This window comes from Coenobita brevimanus, chromosome 59 (assembly GCF_032717465.1).
Source record: "Coenobita brevimanus isolate Jiangsu-jjx chromosome 59, ASM3271746v2, whole genome shotgun sequence".
NCBI lineage: Eukaryota > Metazoa > Arthropoda > Malacostraca > Decapoda > Coenobitidae > Coenobita > Coenobita brevimanus.
The window spans coordinates 5245868-5270867 of NC_137012.1; the positions used below are offsets into that span (position 1 = coordinate 5245868).

General features: G+C 41.9%; 1 pseudogene; it reads right to left on the reverse strand.

Moving 5' to 3' along the window:
- Positions 1-3028: 3028 nt before the first annotated feature.
- Positions 3029-25000, reverse strand: part of LOC145402850 (uncharacterized) — a 79457-nt pseudogene continuing 57485 nt past the window's right edge.

Consider the following 25000-nt stretch of genomic DNA (forward strand, 5'->3'; position numbering starts at 1 on the left):
AAGGAAGGAAGGAAGGAAGGAAGTGGGGAGGGAGGAGGGGAGGATAGAAGGAAAAAAGCAAGGAAGGAAAAAGAAGGAGCGCAGGAAGTAAGGATGGAAGGAAGGAAGGAAGGGGAAAACGATGGAAAGAATGAATGAAGAAGAAGGAGAGGAAAGTAATGAGGCTGGAGGGAAAGAGGGGAAATAATGAGGGATAGAGAGAGGAGAGTAAAGAGATAAAAAGGAAAGAAGAAAGGATGGAAGAAAAGAAAGAATAAAGATGGCAGTGTTATCTGCCAACATGAAACGATTATCCTCAGTTAAGTGGATATAGAAGCCTGAGAGTCTTAACACTTCACCTATAACCCTCCATTGGTCGGACCAACTCTAGTTCTGAATTCCAGCTTACCCCCCAGAATTAAAGAAGAGAGTTACAGGACCCTGATAACATCAATTTCCCTCCTGCCTCTCCCCTGACCGGTGCCACCACATCAGGGCATCTCTATATAATGAACTTCTCGCACACCCCACTCACTATCACAGACACTTCTTTTTAACTCAGCTAATTGCCACAATAAAATCATTATCTTAGTGTCTAAACATACATTTTCAACACACTGAAATCCATTTCTGGCATTAAAAAGAAAAATTACATGACGCTAAACAACGATAAGCATGGATAAAATCAAAATTAACTATATTAAATTTATAACATTGGCAATATATGCATTGTCATGATCCTGCTACCCCTGGCCTTCACCGCAAGAATGGTTATTGTCACTGCATCCACCGCCACATTTGCAGAGTTCAGTACACTGAAGGGCGGATGAGTGGCATTTGCATTTTCCCCTGCACATTTTCCTGCAGCTACAGCGAACCAGTTCATAGCATGATGCTGATGCGTCAAGTAGGGCCGTCCAGAATAGCTTCCATCCAGAACCTTCTTCACTCCATCCCCAGAGTCCAGGGCTAGGGAGAAGTGGATCAGGTACTAGAGCTTGAGATCATATGTACACCCTGCTTGGTACACAACCGTCTTTATGTGCTGACATAATGCTGCCTTCGTTGGCGGAATATGTTCCATTGTTCTGGAGCCCTGCGCAAACAGCTACTTCAGTGCTTCATTCACTTTGCTGAGTGCACAGGTCCGGCTGTACATTACAACGATGAACCTCTCAATTTCACCGAGGACATGTGAATCAACATCATTGGATCTTGTTGATAAAGCAAGGAAAGCGTCCGTTACAGTGGGACATGTATACTAGGCTAACCAGGCAGACTTTTTTCCACGACCATGGAAATTTGACACTGTCACACCCACTAAGGGCATGAAAACCATAAGAGCCTTCGCTTTTAAGCCCAGCTTGTTCACAATCTCATGGATAGCAATATGGCGAAAATTGCACCAACACCAAAACTAATCCACAACTCATTTACTCCAAGAGCGTGGAAGTGTCCTATAGCCAAAACCACCACATCTGTGTCTACTGTGCGGATAGCTAACTTTTGCAGTCCTCGTTTTGCACAATGTGCCACATGCAACATGATGCCCGTGTCTGCCTCTTCGTGTGTGCAGGGCTGCAGCTGGTCTACATCACGCAGTGCACTCTGATCACTAGCAACAATTCTCTCGCCACCTTTCCATTGGCGTTGTATGTTCTCACACTCTCTGACAAATACTGGAACAGTTCCTCTTTCTTCTGGTCCAGTCTGAGGAAACTTTCACAATTTCTTGGGATAGGTGATTCTGGAAGCACACATTGCCTTTGACTGGACCCGCTCTGCAACCTGCGATCACGTGTGGACTGCTTCAGACTTCCAGGAAAGTATCTGTCCTATACAGGGTCAATTCTGCTGACAGATTCCACTTGTGAAGCAAGGTAGGAAATGAATATCTGGTGGGCGTAATCTTCAAAAGTGCGGCTGCCACGTGGCTTCAGCATATGAATAACAGCAGCACCATCAAGCACCTTTGCCTCAACATCATGAGCATGATGTGGCCAGGGAGACAGCTTTTCCAGGCATTCCAGTAAATATGACTTACTTCCTTGTCAGATTTGGCCCATATCCGAAATGGATGGCGGAAATTCCAGGTTCTGATGTTCAAAGAACTGTCAAAGTCCCCTTGTCTGGCTTGATATGCAATGTAAAGCCTGACAGGGTGCAGTTTGCTTTCATAGATGCAAATTGTTCTTTGCTTCGTGACAACTGCTGTACATGAAGTGAGCTGAAGAGCAGCAATTTGTTCATTGTCACGATGTCGTCCAGTGGCTTATTTGGCTTGCTTCGAAGACGTTCATCTACATACTTGCAGTATTGCTTCTTGCCTACATCTTCAATGGTATATACTGTTTGCACGACATCAGAGTTCATGATGACTTTTGTATCAAGGATGATCATGTCCCCACTGCCTTCATGCAAAGGATTTCCCATCTCCTCCAATGTAGACATCAAAGAGCGGACGTCTTTGGCAAAACCATTCTGGATACTACTGTGTTGCTCGTGGTGTGTTGTTGATTTTTTCTGACTGACTGGATGGAAATTTTCTTCAAACTCAAACACAAGACTTGAGATCTCTGGTCCTGCCACCATCCATCTCTCAAGAGCCTGTGGATTCTCTGTCAAGCTGACAGCACTGCCCTCACCCATAATGAGATCACTGAGTTATTCATGGCTCTGGTCCATTGCCATGGCAGAGAAGACAATCTGGGTTTTCTGCACAACAAAATGGCCATCCATAAATTCCTTGTAGACACCAGGATGTGTTTTTTCAAGGTTGACCATCTCTGAAACGTGCACAGGAAGCCATCTGTTGTAGTTGGTGTGGTCGAGTGCAAAGAGCCATGGAAGAATCTGCAGCAAACATTAGATGTATAGCTTAAAGTTCCTTTCCCGGACTGAACGGATGAACTGTAAAATCATCAGTTCCAGTTCCTACCTTGGAGTGAACTGCCATCTGCAAAAATGTAGGTGAGGTTTCTGAAACATAAGCCATTGTCGTAGCGTACAGAAGTTGAAATTTAAAACAAATTCTGGTACTCTAATAGGCTTACAGCTCACACCTGTAAGACAAATTCACACAATTAGGTATACCAACATATATACTGATATTGTAGATATGTGTTTGTACGCTACCAATCTGGGGGGCCCACAAGATGATCTGATCAATACAGATTCATCTGATGATAAAGAACATCCCAGAAATAGATTCTTTGACCTTGAAAATGCAAAATTAGACACCAAGATCGTGTTTATATGTTATCTACAAGCTGAGATACCGCGGATCAAGGGATTTTATGGCACCCATTTTAATATGCAAGATGGCGGCCGGTTACCATGGCGATATCGATGGGTACCTAGCTTGAATATAACGTACATACCATGAGCTACATTTATGCTAAGTTTCATACTTTTGTCAAGAAGTGCACAATTCCTTCCCTTAGCTGCTGTACTAACTGAGCTCAGGCTCAAGCGAGCCAGCAACAATAGTAACAAATCAACAGCAAAAATAACTGAAAAAAGAAGCAAAAATATTAATATAAAAAACAATAACTGCAACAGTAACAACAAGAACATTAAAGGGCACAGGAAAAACAGCCAAAAAATAAAAGCAAAAACATCAACAGAAGCAAGAAGAAGAAGAAAAAGATCACCACCACCACCACCACCACCACCACAACCAAAAGAACATGACATTAACAATAACAGGAAAGAAAAACTACCACAGCAACAAGAAACGGAAAGAAAAACAAACAAACACACAAAAAAGAACCCGCCACAACAAACACAAAGGAAACCAACAACAGCAACATCACCACCACAAAAGGAAGAAAGAAAACAAAAAGAAATCCCTCTTTCCGCCTGTCTGACTGTCTGTCTGGCTTTGTATACGAGAAGGGAGAATGATGGGGAATATAGGAGAGCTGGGAGTCACTTCACTGATTAAGGTGCAAGAGTGAAATATAGAAAATGTTGCCTCTATTCTGTTAGCATGAATATGGCAAACAGAGTGATGATGATGATGATGATGATGATGGTAGCGGAGGTGGTGTGAGACCTGGGCCCATAATCCAGAGGTCCGTAGATTTACCGTCAGGATTTCAGATTTTTCTTAAAAGACTCCGTATTGCTGCTGGATGCTTTACTGGAAGCTTAGATGTTACACCCACAAAGTCTAATTGATCTCTAACTCTCATACAATCTTGCAGGGTACAAGTAGAGAGTTTCCTTTGTGTGTGTTGCCCAGTGCCATGCTTACACTGTGTACACATAGAACAGTCTTGCAGGGTACAAGTAGAGAGTTTCCTTTGTGTGTGTTGCCCAGTGCCATGCTTACACTGTGTACACATAGAACAGTCTTGCAGGGTACAAGTAGAGAGTTTCCTTTGTGTGTGTTGCCCACTGCCATGCTTACACTGTGTACACATAGAACAGTCTCCTCAGCAGATCTGGCAACTAACCACTGCCGATTCATTACATTCTGCCACGTCTGACTCATGATGGATAAGAGCAAATATTGATTCCAGTGGTAGCGATGGCAATGAATATTTGCATGATGATGATGACCTTACATCTCAAGGATCAGAGAGAGAGAAAGAGAGAGAGAGAGAGAGAGAGAGAGATTGGGGGATGCAGGATTCTGAGTTTCTGGCACTTGCTGGTACTGGATTCTGTCTGTCTGTCTGTCTGTCTGTCTGTCTCTGTCTCTGTCTCTCTCTCTCTCTCTCTCTCTCTCTCTCTTCTGTTTCAGTCCCGTCTCAATTTTCCCTTTCTTTCCTTTTCTGTTTTTCTTTCTTTCATTCTTTCTCTTCCGTTTTTTACTCTTTCTATTTTTATATATATTTCACTGCATCTTCTATTTATCTTTTGTTTTTTGTATCCCTTTAATTCTTCACCCTATTTTTAACTTCCTTCTCTCTCTCTCTCTCTCTCTCTCTCTCTCTCTCTCTCTCTCTCTCTCTCTCTCTCCTCCGCTCACAAGCAAACTATTGATCTCTGCTGTTGTCAGAGAGAGAGAGAGAGAGAGAGAGGATGAGCTATCTCATTATGAAGATTTTCGAGAGGGTGAGGAGAGAGGGAAAAAAGAGCAGGAGGGAAGCTGGGAGGGAGAGAGAAAGGAGAGGAGGGGGAAGAAGGAGGAAGAGAAGGAGAGGAGGAAAAGAGCAAGGAATGGAAGGAAGGAGGAGGTAAGGATGGGAAGGAATGGAGGGAAGGATGGCCGGGGGGGAAGAAAGAATAAATGTAGGGAGGGATGAAAGCAAGGTAGGTAAAGACAAGAAAAGATGGAGGAGAAGAAGGAGGGAAGAATAGGAGGGAAGGCTGGGGAAAAGGAAGGAGGGAGGAGAGGAAGGAAGGAATGAAGGATGGAAGGATGGAGGGAGTGAAGGGCAGAAAGAAAGGAAGGAGGGAGGAGAGGAAGGGAGGAAGGGAGGAGAAAGGAGAGAAAGGAAGTAAAAGAGGAATGAAGGAGGCATGAGAAGGAGGAAGGATGGAGGGAGGGTAGAAAGGAAGTAAAAGAGGAAAAAATGATGAAGGAGAGGAAGGAATGAGGGAATCGGTGAAGGACGAGGGTCGGAAGGAGGTAAGGATGGAGAGAAGGACAGAAGGAAGGAGAGGGAGTAAAGAAGGGATAGGGAAGGAAGCAGACATCGAAATATAGGTTATGAGGAGGAGAGTGGGAAGAAGTACAAAGTACAAAGGTACAAAGTACAAGGTACAAAGGAAAGCAAATAGCAACAGACCTTATGGTCCTTTCGAGGCTGTTCGTTACTGTGACTACGAGATCTAACTCTACATGCTGAAGGATAAGGATAGTAAAGCAAGAAGGCTCCCCCCGCCTCCAAACCCTCCTGTTAAAACTGGTAAGAAAAAGTGAGAAAAACCACCATGCTGCATGGAAAAACTGACATGGAAATTTCATAGAAAAGACTGAAAAGGAAAAGTTACATTCTATAATACATTATCTATAAGCTACCAGTATGAATAACCTGAAAGAGAAAGTAGTAATGTAAAATGAATGATCGTATAAATAAATAAATAATGCATGACACTATGTATGGGTACGTTGAGTTAACGGGACGTCTGGGGACACAGCGTGGACTTTGCACAGTGCACAGTGCGGATGTTCAGGGGTGGTGCAGCATCCTTACCTTGTGGTATTAAGGTAGGCAGCAGTCAATCAGGCCCCAGCTCCGTTCATTCCACTGAGACTAGGAACTTTCCCATGCGGGACAAGCGCACAAGTCACCTCCTGAAGCAGTGACCCCTGGTACATTAAAAAAAAATCCCAATGGTGGCCACTTATCTAACAGGGACCCTCAGTGGTCCACAGCCCATCACAGGTCGAAAGTATGAGTAGTGACCGTTAACTCAGGGCTATCTGTGCATATCCTAGTCTGTGCATATGCTATATTTGCATTTAATAAATTGATCCAAGCTCTAAACAATTTAAATAGAATAAAATAGAAAATTAAATATACACAGGTGTTTTATTCAGGAGTAAACATATTAAGCTGGGGGTTAGACGACAAATACTTATCCAGGCGACCTTTAAAAGTTTGTACTGTATTACGATTTACAATGTTGGAGGGCAATTTATTCTATATATTTACAACTCTGTTCAAGAGGAAATGCTTAGCTTCATGCGACTGGAATCGTTTGCCAATTATTTTATGCCCATTGCCTCTTGTATAATTCGAGTGATCAACTGTGAAGTATTTATCGACAGCCATGTTATCATGTCCTTTGAATATTTTGAATACTTGAATTGGATCTCCTCGTATCCTCGGTTTAGTTGGAGTAATGAGATTCAAGGCTTCTAAACTTTCCTCGTACGGTTTATTTCTCAGTCTAGGTATCATCTTTGTCATCCTTCGCTGCACCCTTTCAAGGTTTTCCATAACCTTTTTATATTGCAGTGACCAAAACTGAACGCAATACTCCAAGTGCGGGCATACTAAGGAATTACACAACGTGAGGACAATATTGTCTGATTAATATTCAAATGCTCTGATATGAATTCAATCAATCTATTGGCTTTTTTCACAGCTTCTGTACATTGTTTTCTTGGTTTCAAATCGTTTGTTATTATAACTCCTAAGTCTTTTTCATAGTTTACTCTATCAAGTTGAACATTATTCATGCTATAACTAGCTCTTACATTTTCACTGCCAATGTTTAGCACTTTGCACTTATTAATATTGAATATTAATATTGAAAAAGGAAGGGGAATCGAAGGGGAGAGAAGAACCAAAAAAATGAAGGGGGTGGGGAGATAGAATGGAAAAGAGAGAATGGAAGAGAAAAATGGAATGTAGACTAAGAGAGGGAGGGAGGGAGGGAGGGAAGGAAGGAATATGAAGAGGAGAAAAAGATCAAGAAAGGAAGAAATAAGAAACATAAAGCATGTAGCGAAAAGAAAAAGGGAATAAAAAGGGTGCAGAAAAGCCAGACAATAAGGATTAAGGGAGAGGAAGGAAAGGGAGAGGAAGGAAAGGGAGAAGAAGGAAAGGAAGAGGGAGGATTAAGGAAGAGGAAAAAGAAAACAGATGAAGAGAGGGAGGAGAGAGGAATGGAAGAGGTAGTGAGGGAAAGAGGAGCTGAAGAGGAAGGAAGGGAGGGAGATGAACAGAGGGAGAGGACGGGAGGGGAAGAGGAGGACAAGGGAAGAGAGATGGAGGGAAAAAGAATGATGAAGGACGGGAAAGGAAGAGAAGGAGAAGAATCCTGAGAGGAAAGTGGAACTAATGATAAAGGAATGGGAGGAGAGAAAAGAGAATGGGTGAGAGAGGCAGATGAGCTAATGAAAAAAGAATTGCAGAAGCGAGAGGAAGTGAAGAGAGAAAGAGAAGAGGAGAAAGGGGAGAGAGAAGGATATAGAGAGGAGGATGGAGATAGAATTTCGAGGGGAAGAAGAGAATGGGAAGCAAGGATAGATAACATGATGATGATGATGATGATGATGATAGAGAGAGAGAGAGAGAGAGAGAGAGAGAGAGAGAGAGAGAGAGAGAGAGAGAGAGAGAGAGAGAGAACAATTTCGTGGAATCCTAACAAATAATAAATAGTGTGTGTGTGTGTGTGTGTGTGTGTGTGTGTGTGTGTGTGTGTGTGTGTGTGTGTGTGTGTGTGTGTGTGTGTGTGTGTGTGTGTGTGTGTGTGTGTGTGCATCAAGGAAAAATGATAACTGCAATCTAAAAAGTGATATTTTGGTTTGAAAACAAGAGACAGAAATACTGACGGATACCACGACATACATGCAACACAAATTATACAGAGAGAGAGAGAGAGAGAGGAAGGACGGAAGGTAAGGGAAGTAAGATAAAATTATATAAAGAGTGGAAGAGAAAATAATGGTAAGAAGAGGAATGAATAAGGAAGTGAAAAATTACAAAAGGAAGTGGGAGACCCAGATGTGAGAGTAGCCGTCCCCGCAACGCACAAGAAATCTCCCGGTGGACTGGAAGAGGAGCGTTATATAAGGATCAGCCAGTATATGTGGACTAATTACACACGATTTTATATAAACGACTCAGTTCCTACATGACTAAGATTTATGACAATTATCTGCAGGACGTTCTCCGTGTTTCAAAATTCCTTCCACTGATTTTCCCTTCTTGCTGACGCCTTTCAGTTGTTCTCTTTTCTTTAGCTTGTTTTTCGTTTCTTCAAACATTGTTTTAAGTTTCCATGACATTCTTCGAAATGGAGAATTTTAATTACAGGCATCACAAACCTCACGATGAACGAATCCAGAGTTGAAAGAACATTTCTTTTATGCTTGGAAGAACGAACCAAAGGCCACAAGCCTGCAATAACTGTTCTTTCCAAGAGAAAAACAAAATACAAGAGAGAGCCAAATTCATGATCCGATCATTTCCAGATGCCTGGACACTGCGTTTGAAAGACTGGAGATCATAGCTAGCAGGAAATACAGACAGAGGGAGACAGTTCCAGAGTTGACCTGTTGCATAAATGAAGGACTGGGAGCAACGGTTAACTCTTGCATTAGAGAGTTGGACAGAAAAGGGATGAGAGTTTCTGCTAGACGGGTGCTACGCGCCCGTCGTAGAGCTGGAAGAATGCATGCAGACAGTTCAGAGGTGCAGTGACCACTGAAGTAACGATAGAAAAGAGATATAGATGCAACAGTGTGACGGAGAGACAGAGGTTGAAGAGAGCCAGTAAGAGGAGGTGAGTTAATGAGACGAAAAGCCGTTGACTCCACCCTATTGAGAAGAGCTGTACGTGGGGAGCCTCCCCACACATGAGAGTTGTACTCCACACGGGGGCGGATAAAACCCGTGTATAGATTCAACAGTTGTGCAGGGGTAAAGAAGGCATGGAGTAGGCCTAGCACACCTAATCTCTTGGAAGCAGATTATACAAGAGATGTAATATGATCCTTCGAAGATAAGTCCCAAGTGAATGAAACCCCAAGCATGTTCAAGGATGATACAGGATTAAGCTGAATTTTATTAAAATTAATGGATACACCAGTGGAAGATTCTGTCGGGTTGATAGGTGTAAGAACTGAGTCTCTGATCATTAAAAGCAACAAGATTATTTTTACCCCAGGCAGAGATACGAGCCAAGTCAGACATTAGGTGTGCCATAGCCTCGTCCCATGTTTGATGAAGTAACTGCTGAGATGGACATTGAGGGAACCGAATAGAAAGGTGAAGGGTGGAGTCATCAGCGTATGAGTGGATAGGGTTAGATGTACAGCTTAGAAGGTCATTGATGAATAAAAGGAAGAGAGTTGGTGATAGGACAGAGCCCTGAGGAACACCACTTTTGATAGATCTTGGAGAAGAACGATAGCCGTCTACAACAGCGACTATCGAAAGACCAGAAAGGAAGCTATAGATAAAGGCACAGATAAAAGGATAGAAACTGTAAGAGGGCAGTTTGGAAATTAAAGATTAATGTCCGTCTCGATCGAAAGTCTTTGAGATGTCAAGTGTATTGGCAAAGCTTTCGCCAAAGTCCCGAAAGGAGGATGACCAGGAGTCTGAAAGGTAGGTGAGAAGATCGCCAGTGGAGCGTTCCTGACGGAACCCATACTGACGATCAGGAAGAAAGTTGTGTTAGGAAAGATGCTTTAAAGTTTTTTCTATTAATAATTGACTCGAAAACTTTTGAGATACAGGATGTTAAATCAATTGGACGATAGTGAGAGGGTTGGGAATGGTCACCCTTCTTTGGGACGAGCTGATTGAGAGCAAACTTCCAGCAAGAAGGAAAGGAACCAGTTGACAGACAAAGGCAAAAGAGTTTGCCTAGACAAGGTGTAAGCACTGAAGCACAGTTCTTGAGGACAACAGGAGGGACTCCATTAGGCCCATTTTCCTTGTTAGTATTGAGGCCTGTGATGGCAAAAAATACATCAGCTGAAGAAATTTTAATGTCAGCCATGAGGAAGTCAGAGGGGGGAAGTGATGGAGGAACAGCACCGGAATTGTCTACGGTGGATCTGGAGGAGAAAGTCTGAGTGAAGAGATCTGCGTTATCAGTACCAGAAATAGCTACAGAACCATCAGAGTAGAAAAGAGGAGGGAAGGATGATGTGACAAAGTTGTTAGAAAGATTTTTGGCAAGGTGCCAGAAAGAGCGGGAAGAATTCGATTTGGAGAGTTGAGAGCATTTAGTATGAATGAAACTATTTTTAGCAGAGCGAGGAACAGATTTAGCACGATTCCAGGCAGAAAATGTAAAAAAGATGTGATTCAGGGGTGGGTTGGCTCCGGTACCTTTATAGGCCCTCTCCTTGTTGCAGACAGCATTAGAACAAGCGTGATTAAACCAAGGCTTTCTTGCATTAGTCAAAGGATATGAGAAAGGAATGTATGCTTCCATGCCCGAGAGAATAACCTCCGTAATGCGCAAGGCATACTCAGATGGCTCCCGGCCATAGAAGCAATAATCATTCCAGGGAAAATCAAAGAAGTACTGCCTGAGGGCCTCCCAATCCGCAGCTCCAAAGTGCCACAGACGACATATCTTTGGAGGGTCCGCAGGCCGTACCGGAGCGATAGGACAGGTTAAGGTGATAAGGTCATGATTGGAGGAGCCCAACGGAGAGAAAAGATTAACAGTGTAAGCAGAAGGATTAGTTGTAAGGAAGAGGTCAATTATGTTGGAGCTCTCTCCAAAGCGGTCAGGGATACGGGTAGGATGCTGTACAAGCTGCTCTAGGTCATTAAGGATAGAAAAGATGAAGGCTTGTTCACCAGGTGGATCAGTGAAAGGAGAGGAGAGCCAAAGGTGGTGGTGAACATTGAAATCTCCTAGGAAGAAATGGATAGAATGTGTTCCATCGTAGAAGGTAGTCAAAGAATTGTAGATAGTCAGTAGAATTAGGGGATAAGTAAACAGTGCAGATATATTTAGTCAGAGAATGACAGGAAAGCCGAAGCCAGAGTGTAGAAAATTCAGAAGAATCGAGTTCAGGAATACGAGAGCAAGATAAGTCGTTGTGTATATATACACAACAGCCACCTTTGGCTTTGCAATGAGTATAGAGAGGAGGATACAGAAAAGGGTTTGCTATCAGTTACCTCAGACAGCTGAGTCCCAGTTAGGAAAAGAAGGTGAGGTTTAGAGGAGGAGAGATGGTGTTCAACAGAGCAAAAGTTAGAGGAAAGGCCGCGAATGTTGCATAAATGAAGAAGTGAGTCAGACAATGGTTCCAGGCAGCTTGAGTCGTCACTGGGAGAGGGGCGGAAGATGGGGGCATTTATGTTCCCCCACCTGGGGACTCCGAGGCTAGGCTATGTGTTGTGAAGGCATGATTTGTTTTTGAATTTTGGAAAAGGAAGTGTAGTGAGTTTTGTGCTGATACTTAGAAAAACTTGTGTTGGAGACATGCTGGCCGACTCTCTGTGTTACTGAGACACTGAAAAAGTTCAGCAAAAGGGGATGGTCAGGAACTAGTCCCGAGGGCTGATGAAACGGGAGCATCAGTTCTCCCTGTCATCAGCTTTCCATCCACCTTGGGAGTACTGTCCTGCTCGACTGGTGCTACAGTCCGCTCCTCCTCGTTATATGGAGGTAGCAATACTGAATAAAACAAAAAGGGGTGCCAAGGCACAGCAAGCTCGTTCCCGGCAGTCATTTTAGTGCTGACGTATAAACACAACAGGATTTCTATTCAAAGATGTCAAATATCAAATTTGGAGATAATTGGGTGAAAGTTTACGCTTTTATGCCCATTTGAAATTTTTGGCCCGACCCACCTGACATTGACCCTACCGCTAACTGGGGGGTGACCCCCTGGTGTAATGAGGCATGTTACATGATGCAGATTTGAAAGATGCACCATTAGGTTTTGGTTTCAAGTCGATATGACGAATTGAAAGGATTTATGATGAAGCGATTTTTTTGTCACCTTTTTTACTTTTTTTTTTTTCTTGCCTAGAGCCTGGGCCTTGGCCCAGTTTGGCCCAATATTTAATCGGGTGATCAGATGGCGACAGCCCATCATCCCTGTACTTTTAGACTTTTAGTTAAAAGTAGTTTTCGTGCAAAGTTGTTAACAAAGAGAGACAGACAGACAGGCAGACAGAAAAACAAACAGACAAACCGAATGAAAACTATACCCGTTCCCGAACCCCTCCGGGGCGGGGACGGGTAACAATCAATAATGAAACTGTTACACAATATGCAGAAAAATCTGCAGGGTTCTGAACAGTGTATCACTAGCTTTAAAAAATTAACTGTTCACTCTACCGTTATTTATGGTAATGGAGTCGATCCATTTTAGTGTCCGCCGTGGTACATGGCATTATATTCTGATTTTTTTTTTTTATAAATAACAGAACGGAGGAAGGAAAAACAAATGGGTAAAAAAAAAAAATCCATACACCAGATTACTGGTGTCCTCTGTTCATAAAATATCTGTAACAGCTAGACTTGAACAGTTGTGGGTTGAAATTTGGAAGAAAACAACTCTGGGGAAGCGAGTTCCAGAGAGATTACCTGTGATGCAATTAATATCAAATAAAATACTGAGCTGAAGCCTGTCAATCAATCAATCTCCCTCTCTCTCTCTCTCTCTCTCTCTCTCTCTCTCTCTCTCTCTCTCTCTCTCTCTCTCTATTATATAAGCATATGTAAGGCGGAAGTAAAAGGAATCTAGGGTGCATCTGGGGTTAAGATAATTAGTTGCAGAAGTAAGATGAGTGGGACTCTCTCTCTCTCTCTCTCTCTCTCTCTCTCTCTCTCTCTCTCTCTCTTCCACTAGAGTTTACCATTGATTTTCTTTCGATGCTTAATTCCTTCGTATAAATACGAGAAGAAAAAGAAGGGAGAAGAAGCGGGCATAAAGAAATGAGAGAGAGCTAGATAGATACAGAGAGAGAGAGAAAGAGAGAGAGAGAGAGAGAGAGAGAGAGAGGCAGCAGCAATCATGAGGCAGAGGGGGGGGGATGCAGTTAGGTTAAAGCTGAGGGACCCACCTGCCTTACGGAGCTCAGGCTGAAGGTGGGTAGATAATTATACTGGTAGATAAATACACATAGATAGATTGATTGATAGATAAATAGAATGATGGATGGATAATTAGAGATAGATTGATGGACTGATAAATAGATGGATAGATATATGGATGGATGCATGTACAGACTGAGAGATGCACGGACGGATAGATGAATGGAAAGAAGAATACATAAATAGATGGCTTGATATATAGATGAACTGAGACATATATATTAAGCCGTTAGACAGATAGATAGACAGACAGACATATATAGAAGAAGTAGATAGAATGACTGATAGATAAAAAGACAGGGACAGATAGACAAATGGGTAGGATAGATTTAACTGGACAGACTGAATGGATAAACTGAATAGGGACGGATAGACTGATAGACGAATAAGGACAGATAGATAGATAGATAGATAGATAGATAGGACAGTAGATTAGCTTTAGTTATAACGTTTGACTGAATGACATAGATAGATATAAAGATGGGTAGGGGGAAATCAGGTACAGAGAGAGAGAGAGAGATAGAGAGAGAGAGAGCAAATAGACCCATTCAGTGGCTAAGTATGAGAAAGAATACATTAACACCAAAACAACTCCCTTTAGGTCTCAAAATGAAAGACAAACAAGCAGGATTTTCGACCAGACCGACGGGGAGCCTAAAGGGAAGGTACAGAATCTCTCTCTCCCTTTCTCCCTTCCTCCCTGTGTGTGTGTGTGTGTGTGTGTGTGTGTGTGTGTGTGTGTGTGTGTGTGTGCCAGTGAGAACAGGAAACAAATAAATAACGAAGGATAGACACTAACAACAGGTAGCCGTCCCCGCAACACACAAGAAATCGCCCGGTGGAGTGGCAGAGGAGCGTTATATATGGACCAGCCTGTATATGTGGACTAATTACACACGATTTTATATAAACGACTCAATTCCTACATGGCATAGATTTAAGACAATTATTTTCAGGACATTCTCTGGATATTCCTTCCATTGTTTTTCAATGCCTGGTGACGCCTTACAGTTAGATATTCTTTATTTTCTTAGCTTACTCTTCGTTTCTTCAGACGATGTTTTACGTTTACATGAGATTTTTCGAAACAGGGAACTTAAATTACAAACATCACAAATCCCACGATGAACGAATCCGGAGCTGAAAGAACGTTATATGGAGGTAGCCATACTGAATAAAATAAGTTATAGAATAAAAAAATAAAGTTTACTATATACACCCCTAAAGTTGCCTCCTCCCTTTCTTCTACATCTCCTCCTCCTCCTCCCTCTACACGCCTCTTCCTCCTCCCTCTACACGCCTCTTCCTCCTCCCTCTACACGCCTCTTCCTCCTCTCTCTACACGCCTCCTCCTCCTCCCTCTACACGCCTCTTCCTCCTCCCTCTACACGCCTCTTCCTCCTCCCTCTACACGCCTCTTCCTCCTCCCTCTACACGCCTCTTCCTTCCTCTGTCTCCATCTCCCTTTAGGCTCCAGTGTTGTTAATTATGTCCTCTCCTTCGAAATCTATGTTTGCCTTTTCTCCTATATATGTTTTTTTTTATTATTATGTTTCTACATAAAATGTTTGGTTCAGCTTTACTTTTCTTACTTCCCTTTTCTCTCCTTCTTTCTTTTTTTTTGTTGTTATCATATCTGTGCATTGGTTTTTATTGGTTTATTTCTCCAGCTCCCTCACATCAGTAGTTTCATATATTTTCTGCCAGTTTAGCTATCAGTCAGAAAGCTTATCTCTTGGCCTTCTGTTTCAGGTATGTACCTCTGTGGCCTTCAACCTATACACCTACTCTCTCTCTCTCCCAACAGAAGAGGTGCCAGAGGTGCACAGAACGCAAAGTAATTCAACTGACAAGAAAAAAAAAGAAATGAAAAACATTAAGAGAGAGAGAGAGAGAGAGAGAGAGAGAGAGAGAGAGAGAGAGAGAGAGAGAGAGAGAGAGAAAATGTATGGAAGAATTATAGACTGGAGTAGAGGAAAGAAATGCAGAGTATTAGAAGAGTAAAACAGAGTTACAGACAGGAGAATAAAGGATGAAGTGCTAAGAACATTAGAGAAGAAGGAAAAAAAGATGAATGGAAGAAAGGAATGATGGGAGGGAGAAAGGGATGAAAGGAGGACAAGCTGAAGGAAGGATGGAAACGAGGGAGGACGGGGAGAGGAAGGAAGGGAAGAAGGAAGGAAGGGAAGAAGGAAGGATGTTAAAAAAATGAAGCCAGAAAGAAAGGAAGGAAAGAAGAGAGATGAAAAAAAGTAGATAACAACCAGTTTTGCCACGATGGAAAATATTTCAGATAAACATCGTCACTGTGCTAACCTTTTCTCTTTACTTTCTTGTCACATCCAGACGATTTTATTAAGCTCATAAAAAATCCTTTCGAGTTGGGGAAGTTCGAAAAGTCTCTCCCAGGCTGAATAAAACCGTCTGGAAATGGCAAGAATTCAATAAAGATTATATTATTTGACTGAAGGGAATAAGAAGCAACAATAAAAAAATTAGTTCCAAAGAAATGCGTGTGTGTGTGTGTGTGTGTGTGTGTGTGTGTGTGTGTGTGTGTGTGTGTGTGTGTGTGTGTGTTTTTCTCCTACTTTATCTTTTTTTTTTTTTACAATCACTTATGTCGTTCCAAATACTCTGTCTTTTTTTACTTTTTCCTTTCCCCCCTCCTCTCTCTCTCTCTCTCTCTCTCTCTCTCTTGCTTGTGTGTGTGTAGATGTAAATCTGCGTGTGTGTGATTACATGTGTGTATGCTTATGTGTGTAAACAGTGCGTGTGTGCACTAAGTGGATGTGTCTGTAGAAAGAGAGGCTGAGGTTTATGTAAAACTGATTTTAAAAAATGACATCATGGTGAAAAACACAAACATTAGTCAAGAAAAATATAGAAAGGACAATGTAGAAGTGCAGTTTAAAAAAATACAGTAGCACCCTAACGAGAAAGACTAAAAATATGTAAAGAAAACATAATAGAAAAAAAAAAACAATGTTAAAGGTTACAAGCAAGCGAGCGATGTTTACTCTCAAGTTTGGAAATCAGCGGTCCTGCCCGACCCGACCGTCACGCTAAGCAGACGCGAATAACTTGACTCCTATTTGAAACATAATTGAAATTCTTTCTGCATGCGATACATTCACTCACTAAATTTTACTATCAACTAAAAACTCACCCATAAAGGCGTAAATGTCCTTTGGAATCTCAGTTTTCCAAAGGAGTGTTCGGCTCTGATCAGTGAACGCCTGAAATACGAATTCATATTCAAAAAAATTTCCCTTCGTAACACTGCGTTTTTGGCATCGTTTCTCGCAACTGAGTATCAGAGATTTCGCCTATAATTTTATACTAACATTTTTACTATGTACTGATGATGTAAATTATCCAGGGAAAACGCCCCATTTCTGGCTGTAATTATTTCATCAATAACCAAGTCTATTGTTCCAGTTTCGTCAACACAGCAGGTTGGCAGCGGAGATGTAGAATGTAGCATTGAGCGTGTGATGACTGCTGCGGTGCCTCGCTTTACCCCAGCTTTCCCGTACCCTAAATTGCTCGAACAATCACTGAGTTATATTTTCGCTTTTACTTCTCGCATTTACTTTGCCGCACACACACACACACACACACACACACACACGTGTGTGTGTGTGTGTGTAAGAGAATGCCTTTCTTAGCTACCATCATGAGGGAATATTATAACAGAGCGAAATTGTGATATGGCGCTCGCTGAGTCGTCACGCTCTCACAAAAGATAGAGAATGAAGCCATAGAGAGGAAAATAATAAATGAGAGAGAGAGAGAGAGAGAGAGAGAGAAAGAGAGAAAGAAAAAGAGTGGTAGGGAGACTCAGGGTGCACAGGGAATCACCAGACTGGCATCACAAGAGAGCGAGAGAAAATTCGTGACAGAAATAGTGGGAGAGTTGCGTGAGAGACAGAGCATAAAGATAAAGGGTGACGAGGGGAGAAAGATGGAAAAAATGGAGGGGGGGGGGAGAAAAGAAGAGAGACAAGAGAAAGGAGATGAAAGAGCAGAGAATGAAGGTGAAAAAAGGATGGGAACAAAGACCAGTGAGAGCGAGTGAGAATGAAATGATAATGGACAGGGAGGAGGAAAGAGCAAGACTGCTTTAGGGAAGAAAAATAGATATTAAAAGAGAAAGAGAACGGAATGTAGGAAGTATAGGGAATAATCAGAGAGACTTGGACATGTAACGATAGAAAGAAGGTTGGTAGAGAGAGAGAGAGAGAGAGAGAGAGAGAGAGAGAGAGAGAGAGAGGGTTTTTATGTAAGGTACTGAACCTAACGTCAAACAACGTTACTGAGATAAAAGTGAGTCACAGGAGGCTAACAGTCAAAATACCATCATCATTAACACTCATCACCAGCACAACTCCTGGTATTCTATTCAGCTGAGACGGGGGCACAGAAACATTACAGTATTACAGTTATACTTCAGCATTGTACAACTCTTTCTCTCTCTCTCTATCTCTCTCTCTCTCTCTCTCTCTCTCTCTCTCTCTCTCTCTCTCTCTCTCTCTCTCTCTCTCTCTCTCTCTCTCTCTCATGGCAGTAGCAGATGTTTCAGTACAAAGTAGAATCTGATATATAGATTCTTTTCACTATTACCTGATGGTTTCCAGCCAATTACATAGCAGAAGACTTGATGTAATTAATTTTTTTAAGCAAACAAACCTCACCCTTTTCACGCTAAGTTGGTTTAAAATTGCCATCTTCCCATTTGAAAGGTTGGGTTGAAAAAATTATAACACCAGAGTATGATGCAAGTCACGAGGAAGTGCTATGAAAAGGATGTGCACACCAACATTATCTTCTTTACTTCCTCTTGAATTACGCGAAATAAATTGACAAAAGTAAAAAAAAAAAAAAAAAAAAGACAAATTGGATTACGTCAATGTCAAAGAATTCTATGCAGCAAACTTAACCTCCTGACGACGTAGGTAAGGTTTGAAGGACGCCATGATGGACGGACAGGTGAGTGCATTTCGTCAGGTTATGTTAGCTTAACGTAGGCTGGGTTATTAGCTTGGGTTAGCTTTGATTCACATATTAATTAAGTTACATTACAATAGGTTCAATTACGCTAAGTTAGCTGAATTAGATTAGCACCGATTACCTTTGATTCCGCTCCTTTATATTATGCTGGATTAAGCTCAGTTAGAGCCTGCTAGTTGAATTTCTTTCAGCTTTCCTTAGTTTCGATTCCGCTAGTTTTATTACGTTATGTTTGGCTCATTTAGATCGAGTTAGTAGAGTTCGTTAGGTTAGATGTGATTAGGTTGGGTAAATATAGGTTACGGTATGTGAGGCTAGGTTCGGTCAGATTACGTTGAGTTTGAATGAACTAAGCATGAAATAATTTCGTAAGTGCACATGGTATGGCGATTATTTGTTTATATATTAACTTATTTATATAGATTTTTTTTAGTGCTAGAAAGAAGGAACCAAAGACCAGGAGCCCGCAAACAGTTCCTTCCAAGAAAAAAAAAAAAACAATACAAAAGAGCCAAATTCAAGATCCGTTCATTTCAAGATGCCTGGGCACTGCGTCTGAAAGACTGGAGATCATAGGAAATAGGAAATACAGACAGAGGGAGACAGTTCCAGAGATGACCTCTTGCATAAGTAAAGGACTGAGAATAACGGTTAACTCTTGCATTAGCGAGTTGTACAGAAAAGGGATGAGAATTTGTTGCTAGACGGGTGCTATGCACCCGTCGTAGAAGTGGAGGGATGCAAGCGGATAGTTCAGAGAAGCAGTGACCATTGAAGCAGCGATAGAAAAGAGATAAAGATGCAACAGTGCGGCAAAGAGACAGAGGTTGAAGGAGCCAGTAAGAGGAGCAGAGTAAATGAGACGAATAGCCTTTGACTCCATCCTATCGAGAAGAGCTGTATATGGGGAGCCACCCCACACATGTGAGTTGCATTTTACACAGGCGAAAATAAAACCAGTGTATAAAGTCAACAACTGTGCGGGGGTAAGGAACGTACGGAGTCGGCTTAGCATACCTAATCTCTTGGAAGCAGATTTCAGAAGAAATGCAATATGATCTTTCCAAGATAAGTCCCGAGCGAATGAAACTCCAAGCATGTTCAAGGATGATGCAGGACTGAGCTGGATATGGGTACTCCTGTGGAAGACTGTCGGGTTGATAGGTGTAAACACTGAGTCTTTGATGCATTAAAATCAAGATTATTTCTACCCCAGTCAGAGATACGAGCCAAGTCAGATATTATGTGTGCCATAGCCTTATCCCTTGTTTGTTGAAGTAACTGCTGAGATGGACGTTGCGGGAACCGAACGGAAAGGTGAAGGGTGGAATCATCAGCGTTCGAGTGGATAGGGTTAGATGTACAGCTTAGAAGGTCATTGATGAATAAAAGGAAGAGAGTTGGTGATAGGACAGAGCCCAGAAGAATACCACTGTTGATAGGTCTAGGAGAAGAACGATGGCCGTCTACAACAGCGGCTATAGAACGACTGGAATGGAAGGTAGAGATGAAGGCACAGATACAAGGACAGAAACTGTAAGAGGGCAGTTTGAAAATTAAAGATATATGCCAGACTGGATCGAAAGCCTTTGAGATGCCAAGGGCAATGGCAAAGCTTTCGCCAAAGTCCCGAAAGGAGGATGACCAGGAGTCTGAAAAGTAGGTGAGAAGATCGCAAATGGAGCGTCCCTGACGGAACCCATACTGACGATCAGAAAGAAGGTTCTGATAGGAAAGATGTTTTAAAATCTTTCTATTAAGGATAGACTCGAAAAGTTTTGAGACATAGGATGTTAAAGCAATTGGACAACAGTCAGAGGGTTGGGAATGGTCACCCTTCTTTGGGACTGGCTGAATGAGAGCAAACGTCCAGCAAGAAGGAAAGGTACAAGTTAGAAGACAAAGGCGAAAGAGTTTACCTAGGCAGGGTGTAAGCACAGAAGCACAGTTCTTGAGGTCAATAGATTAGGCTGGGTTAGAATAAAATTCGCTAAGGTAGGTTAGATATGGATTAACAAGATTTGCTTAGCTTAGTTTAGGAACTTAGGGAAGTCAGAATCCACTCACTGGATGTAGTGCAACAGTAAGGTGACTATGAAATAAGCGACAAGCCAAATGCTTTATTGAAACCCAAGAAACAATTTACTGCAATGGATGGTAATCATATAACCAAATGACACTTTTGCCAGCATTCTTGTTGGTTAAGGACGCTCCCTTGCACCCTTTCCTAAGCGATTTAATTTGTTTACTGCACCGTACTGTATTTCTTTGTGTTACATAAATCCTTTCGGCATCGCCATACTCTGCATGAACAACGAACAAAAAATATATTAACCAGCCATATAAAAAGCAAAATTAATAAACGCTAAGGAAGAGGTGTTAGGAAGCAGCCTTAACAGACGAGATTACGAGTCTTGGGCTCGTGATCTCAGTGGTTAATAACTTAACACTAAAATATGACGCTAGTCACGAGGAAGAGATATAGAAAAAGCGTTGAGCCATAGTAGTGCCTTTTTCAACTCCTGAGCTACGTAAAATGTGCTTTAAGTGAAAATTTGGGCCAAGTTATGTTAAAGGATTATAGAATGGAACTCACGGTTTTATGCTATTTAGGCGCTCTGCTTATCAGACAGGAATAAGTCTCCTTGGTTACTAAAGCCTGCATCTTTTTATCTAACAAAACTGAATTACTCCCACAACCTGAACAGCCTAGTAAGTCGTGGTTGCATGACATTCGATGACCCTTAGTTATGAGGTAGGTATGAATCTCCTTGGTTACTGTTTTCTGCTCTTTCAGCTCATGTACGTCGTTTATATTTAACTTAGGCTACAACCAGATAATTTTATTCTATCTACGGGAGTCATCTATAGCGCGTTTACTCAAACCTAACAAAGATCCCTAATTTCTTACAGCTCAGTTGGTGGCCAGGTGTAGTTAGATTGGAGGATTGATTTGACTAATTACCAAGGAGACTCATTTCTACCTCATAACTAATGGTCACTGAAGTTCATGCAACCACGACTTAGTATTCAAGTTGTGGTAGTTGTCCAATTCTGTCAGATGAATTCAAATCGACTTGAAGAAAATCATCTCGTCAGTCCAAAGGCATAATACTGACTGGAAAACATTGAGTTACATGTCACTAGTATAAGCGAGAGAGTGAGTACTGAGTAATCTGAGCGAGAAAGTTAAAGAATGAATGAGTGAGCAATACCGAGAAAACCAGTGAATGGGCGAGAGAAAATAAATAAGTGAGCCAGCCGATGAGTGAGTGAATGAGATAGATAACGAGTGAATGAGGCATGGTGAGTATGTAAGTGAGAAAATGCTTGAGAGAATGACTTTCTTCACTCGAGAGTACCTAGCTTGTAACTCTCTCTCTCTCTCTCTCTCTCTGCGTTTTCACTTATCTCTTTTCCATTCTTCAGACTCCTTTCCCTTTGTCTATTACACATTTCTATCTTCCTCTCTCTTCCCTCAATCTCACTCTTCTTGCTTGTTCATTTTCTTCTGTTTTGGCCTCTTGCCTCACTTTTTTTCCCGCACTTCAAATTCTTAAGTTACCGGTACGCTTGTTTTCCTCTATGTCCTTATTTGTTCACTTTTCCTCCTCTCTCTCTCTCTCTCTCTCTCTCTCTCTCTCTCTCTCTCTCTCTCATCTGATTTTCCTCCTCTCTTTACAACCTTGTCACTTCTTTTTTCCCTTCAGCTCATACGTCTCTCTGGCTTCCTACCATCCAGCCCCTCTCATTTTCCCTCCCACTTCCCTCCCACTTCTCTCGCACTTCACTCTTTTTCCTCTTACATCCCTCCCCTTCACTTCTCTCACATTCTCATTCGCTTTTTCTCATTCTACGTCTTCGTGGAATCTGTTTTTTCTCTCTTATTCTACTTCCACTCTTTTTCCTTTCATTTTCTTTCTTCCCCGATTCCGCAATTTTCTATCTGTCCGTCTGACTCTCTCTCTCTCTCTCTCTCTCTCTCTCTCTCTCTCTCTCTCTTTCTCTGTCTACCTATGTAACTATGTATTAGTCTGTTTATGTATTTATCTATCTATCTATCCATGGACCAATATTACATTTTCATAACAATAGCTAACTTCAGAATTCCACCTTAATTCAAATTATTTTATACATCGTGTGTGTGTGTGTGTGTGTGTGTGTGTGTGTGTGTGTGTGTGTGTGTTAGAGAGAGAGAGAGAGAGAGAGAGAGAGAGAGAGATAGCAGATCCTTACACATTTATAAGGCATACGAAGAAAATAAAATATTTTACAGATGTGCTTATCTTCTCATTTTGTATTATTTCTGTATTTCAGGATACTGATAACCAATCCAGTTCTTGAGGCGCAGCTTTCCTCTCTCTCTCTCTCTCTCTCTCTCTCTCTCTCTCTCTCTCACACACACACACACACACACACACACACACACACACACAATCGAACAATCAATCAACCGTGCAGTTTCCATGATATTATTGTCAGGAATGAATGCAGAAAAATAACACAAACTAATCCAAATCCATGACGTGTATTTCCAGTCATTCTTGCTGTTTCCTGTCGGTTTTATTTAGTTTGGAAGGGACGTTTGTACCTGAAGGGGTTAGATATTGCCTTCATTAATTAGGCTTAGTTGTTGACCAGGTGTAGTCAGACTGGAGGGTAAATCTGACTAGCAACCAAGGAGACTCATTCCTACCTCACAACTAAGGCTCATTGAATTCCACTGAATCACGACTTTGTATTCAGGTTGTGAGAGTGACCCAGTTCCTTCAGATGAACATAGACTATAGTAAAAATAGACGTCTGTTCAGTGGTTTTGCTGTCCGTTTCATGCCGGGGAAAATCTAGCTACTCTGTATCTGGTACCGCTAGAGAACCTTATTGTTAATGTGTGTGTGTGTGTGTGTGTGTGTGTGTGTGTGTGTGTGTGTGTGTGTGTGTGTGTGTGTGTGTGTGTGTGTGTGTGTGTGTGTGTGAGAGAGAGAGAGAGAGAGAGAGAGAGAGAGAGGAGGGAGGAGAGGGAAGAAAGTGTGCAGATGGCAGGAGCGGAAATAGAGGGAAGAGAGTGAGAGAGGGGGAGAAGAGAGGAAATAGTAAAGAGAGGAGAGAGGAGGAAGGAGAGGGAAGAGAGGAAAGAGGGTATGAGAGGGGGAAGGATAGGAAAGAGAGAGAGAGAGAGAGAGAGAGAGAGAGAGAGAGAGAGAGAGAGAGAGAGAGAATCTAACACATTGTTGGAAGGAAGCATGGAGGGAAGAAGCCAACGAAGGAAGGAAGGAGAGAAGAAGAAGGAAGGGAAAGAAGATCCAGTGGACAAGAGATGAAAAATAAGGAGATGAAGGATAAAGGAAGGAAGGAGGGAAATGAGAGAAGGAGGAAGGTAACATAAAAGGAAAGAAGGGCGGAAGGAGGGAAGGGGAGAACGATAGAAAGAATGAATGAATGAAAGGGAGAGGAAAGTATACAGACTGGAGGGAAAGGAGGAAAATGATGAAGAGTAGGGAGAGGAACGTGCAGAGACTGGAGGGAAGGAAGGAAAAAAAAGAAGGAAGAAAGATGGCCGTATTACCTGCCAACGTGAGACGAATATTCTCAGTTGAGTGGATGTAGAAACCAGAGAGTCTTAATACTTCATCTTAAACCCTCCAATGGTCGGACCAACTCTAGTTCTGTATTCCAGCTTACCCCAAACGATTATAGGAGAGAGTTATAGGACCCTGATAGCGTCTATTCCCCTCCTGCCTCTCCCCTGACCGGTGCCACCACACGAAGGCATCTCTCTCATTCTCTCATAATTTACTTCTCACACAATCCACTCACAGACACAGACAATCTCTCCTCCTTCTCGCAAAAAATAGCCAATCAAATTAAATAAATGAAAAACGACAGTGCTCTCATTAAGTGGCCTCATTTTTGAAGTCCATTGTGCTTGTGTCTATGTGAGCCAGAAACAATACAAGAATAATCAACAACTAGGAAAGCAAAAGCATAACAGTAAATATAAAAAAATAAACTGAAATAATAATAACCAAAACATCAGAGGGAACAGGAAAAATAGCTAAAAATGCGAGCTAAAAAGCTACAAAGGGAAGAACAAAAGAACAAGAACAAGTAGAAGAACAAGAATAAGAACAGGAACAAAAACAACAACACTAACCATAACGACAACATAACACCAACATCGCAGAAATAAAACAGTGACAACAACAACAAACAGAGAAGAAGCACAAACACAACAAAAGCAGCACAACCACAACAAACACAAGAAAATCAACAACAGCAACAACACCGCCACGACCACCAGACGAGAAGGGAGAATGATAGAGAATAGGGGCAAGCTGGGAGTCCTTTCTCTGATTAAGCTGTACGATGGAAATGTATACAATGTTGCTACTATTGCGTTAGCATGAGCGTGGGAAACAGAGTGATGATGATATGATGATGATGATGATGGTAGTGGTGGTGGTGGTGAATATAACTATAATGATGATGATGATGACCGTCCGACATTACAAGGATCAGTTTC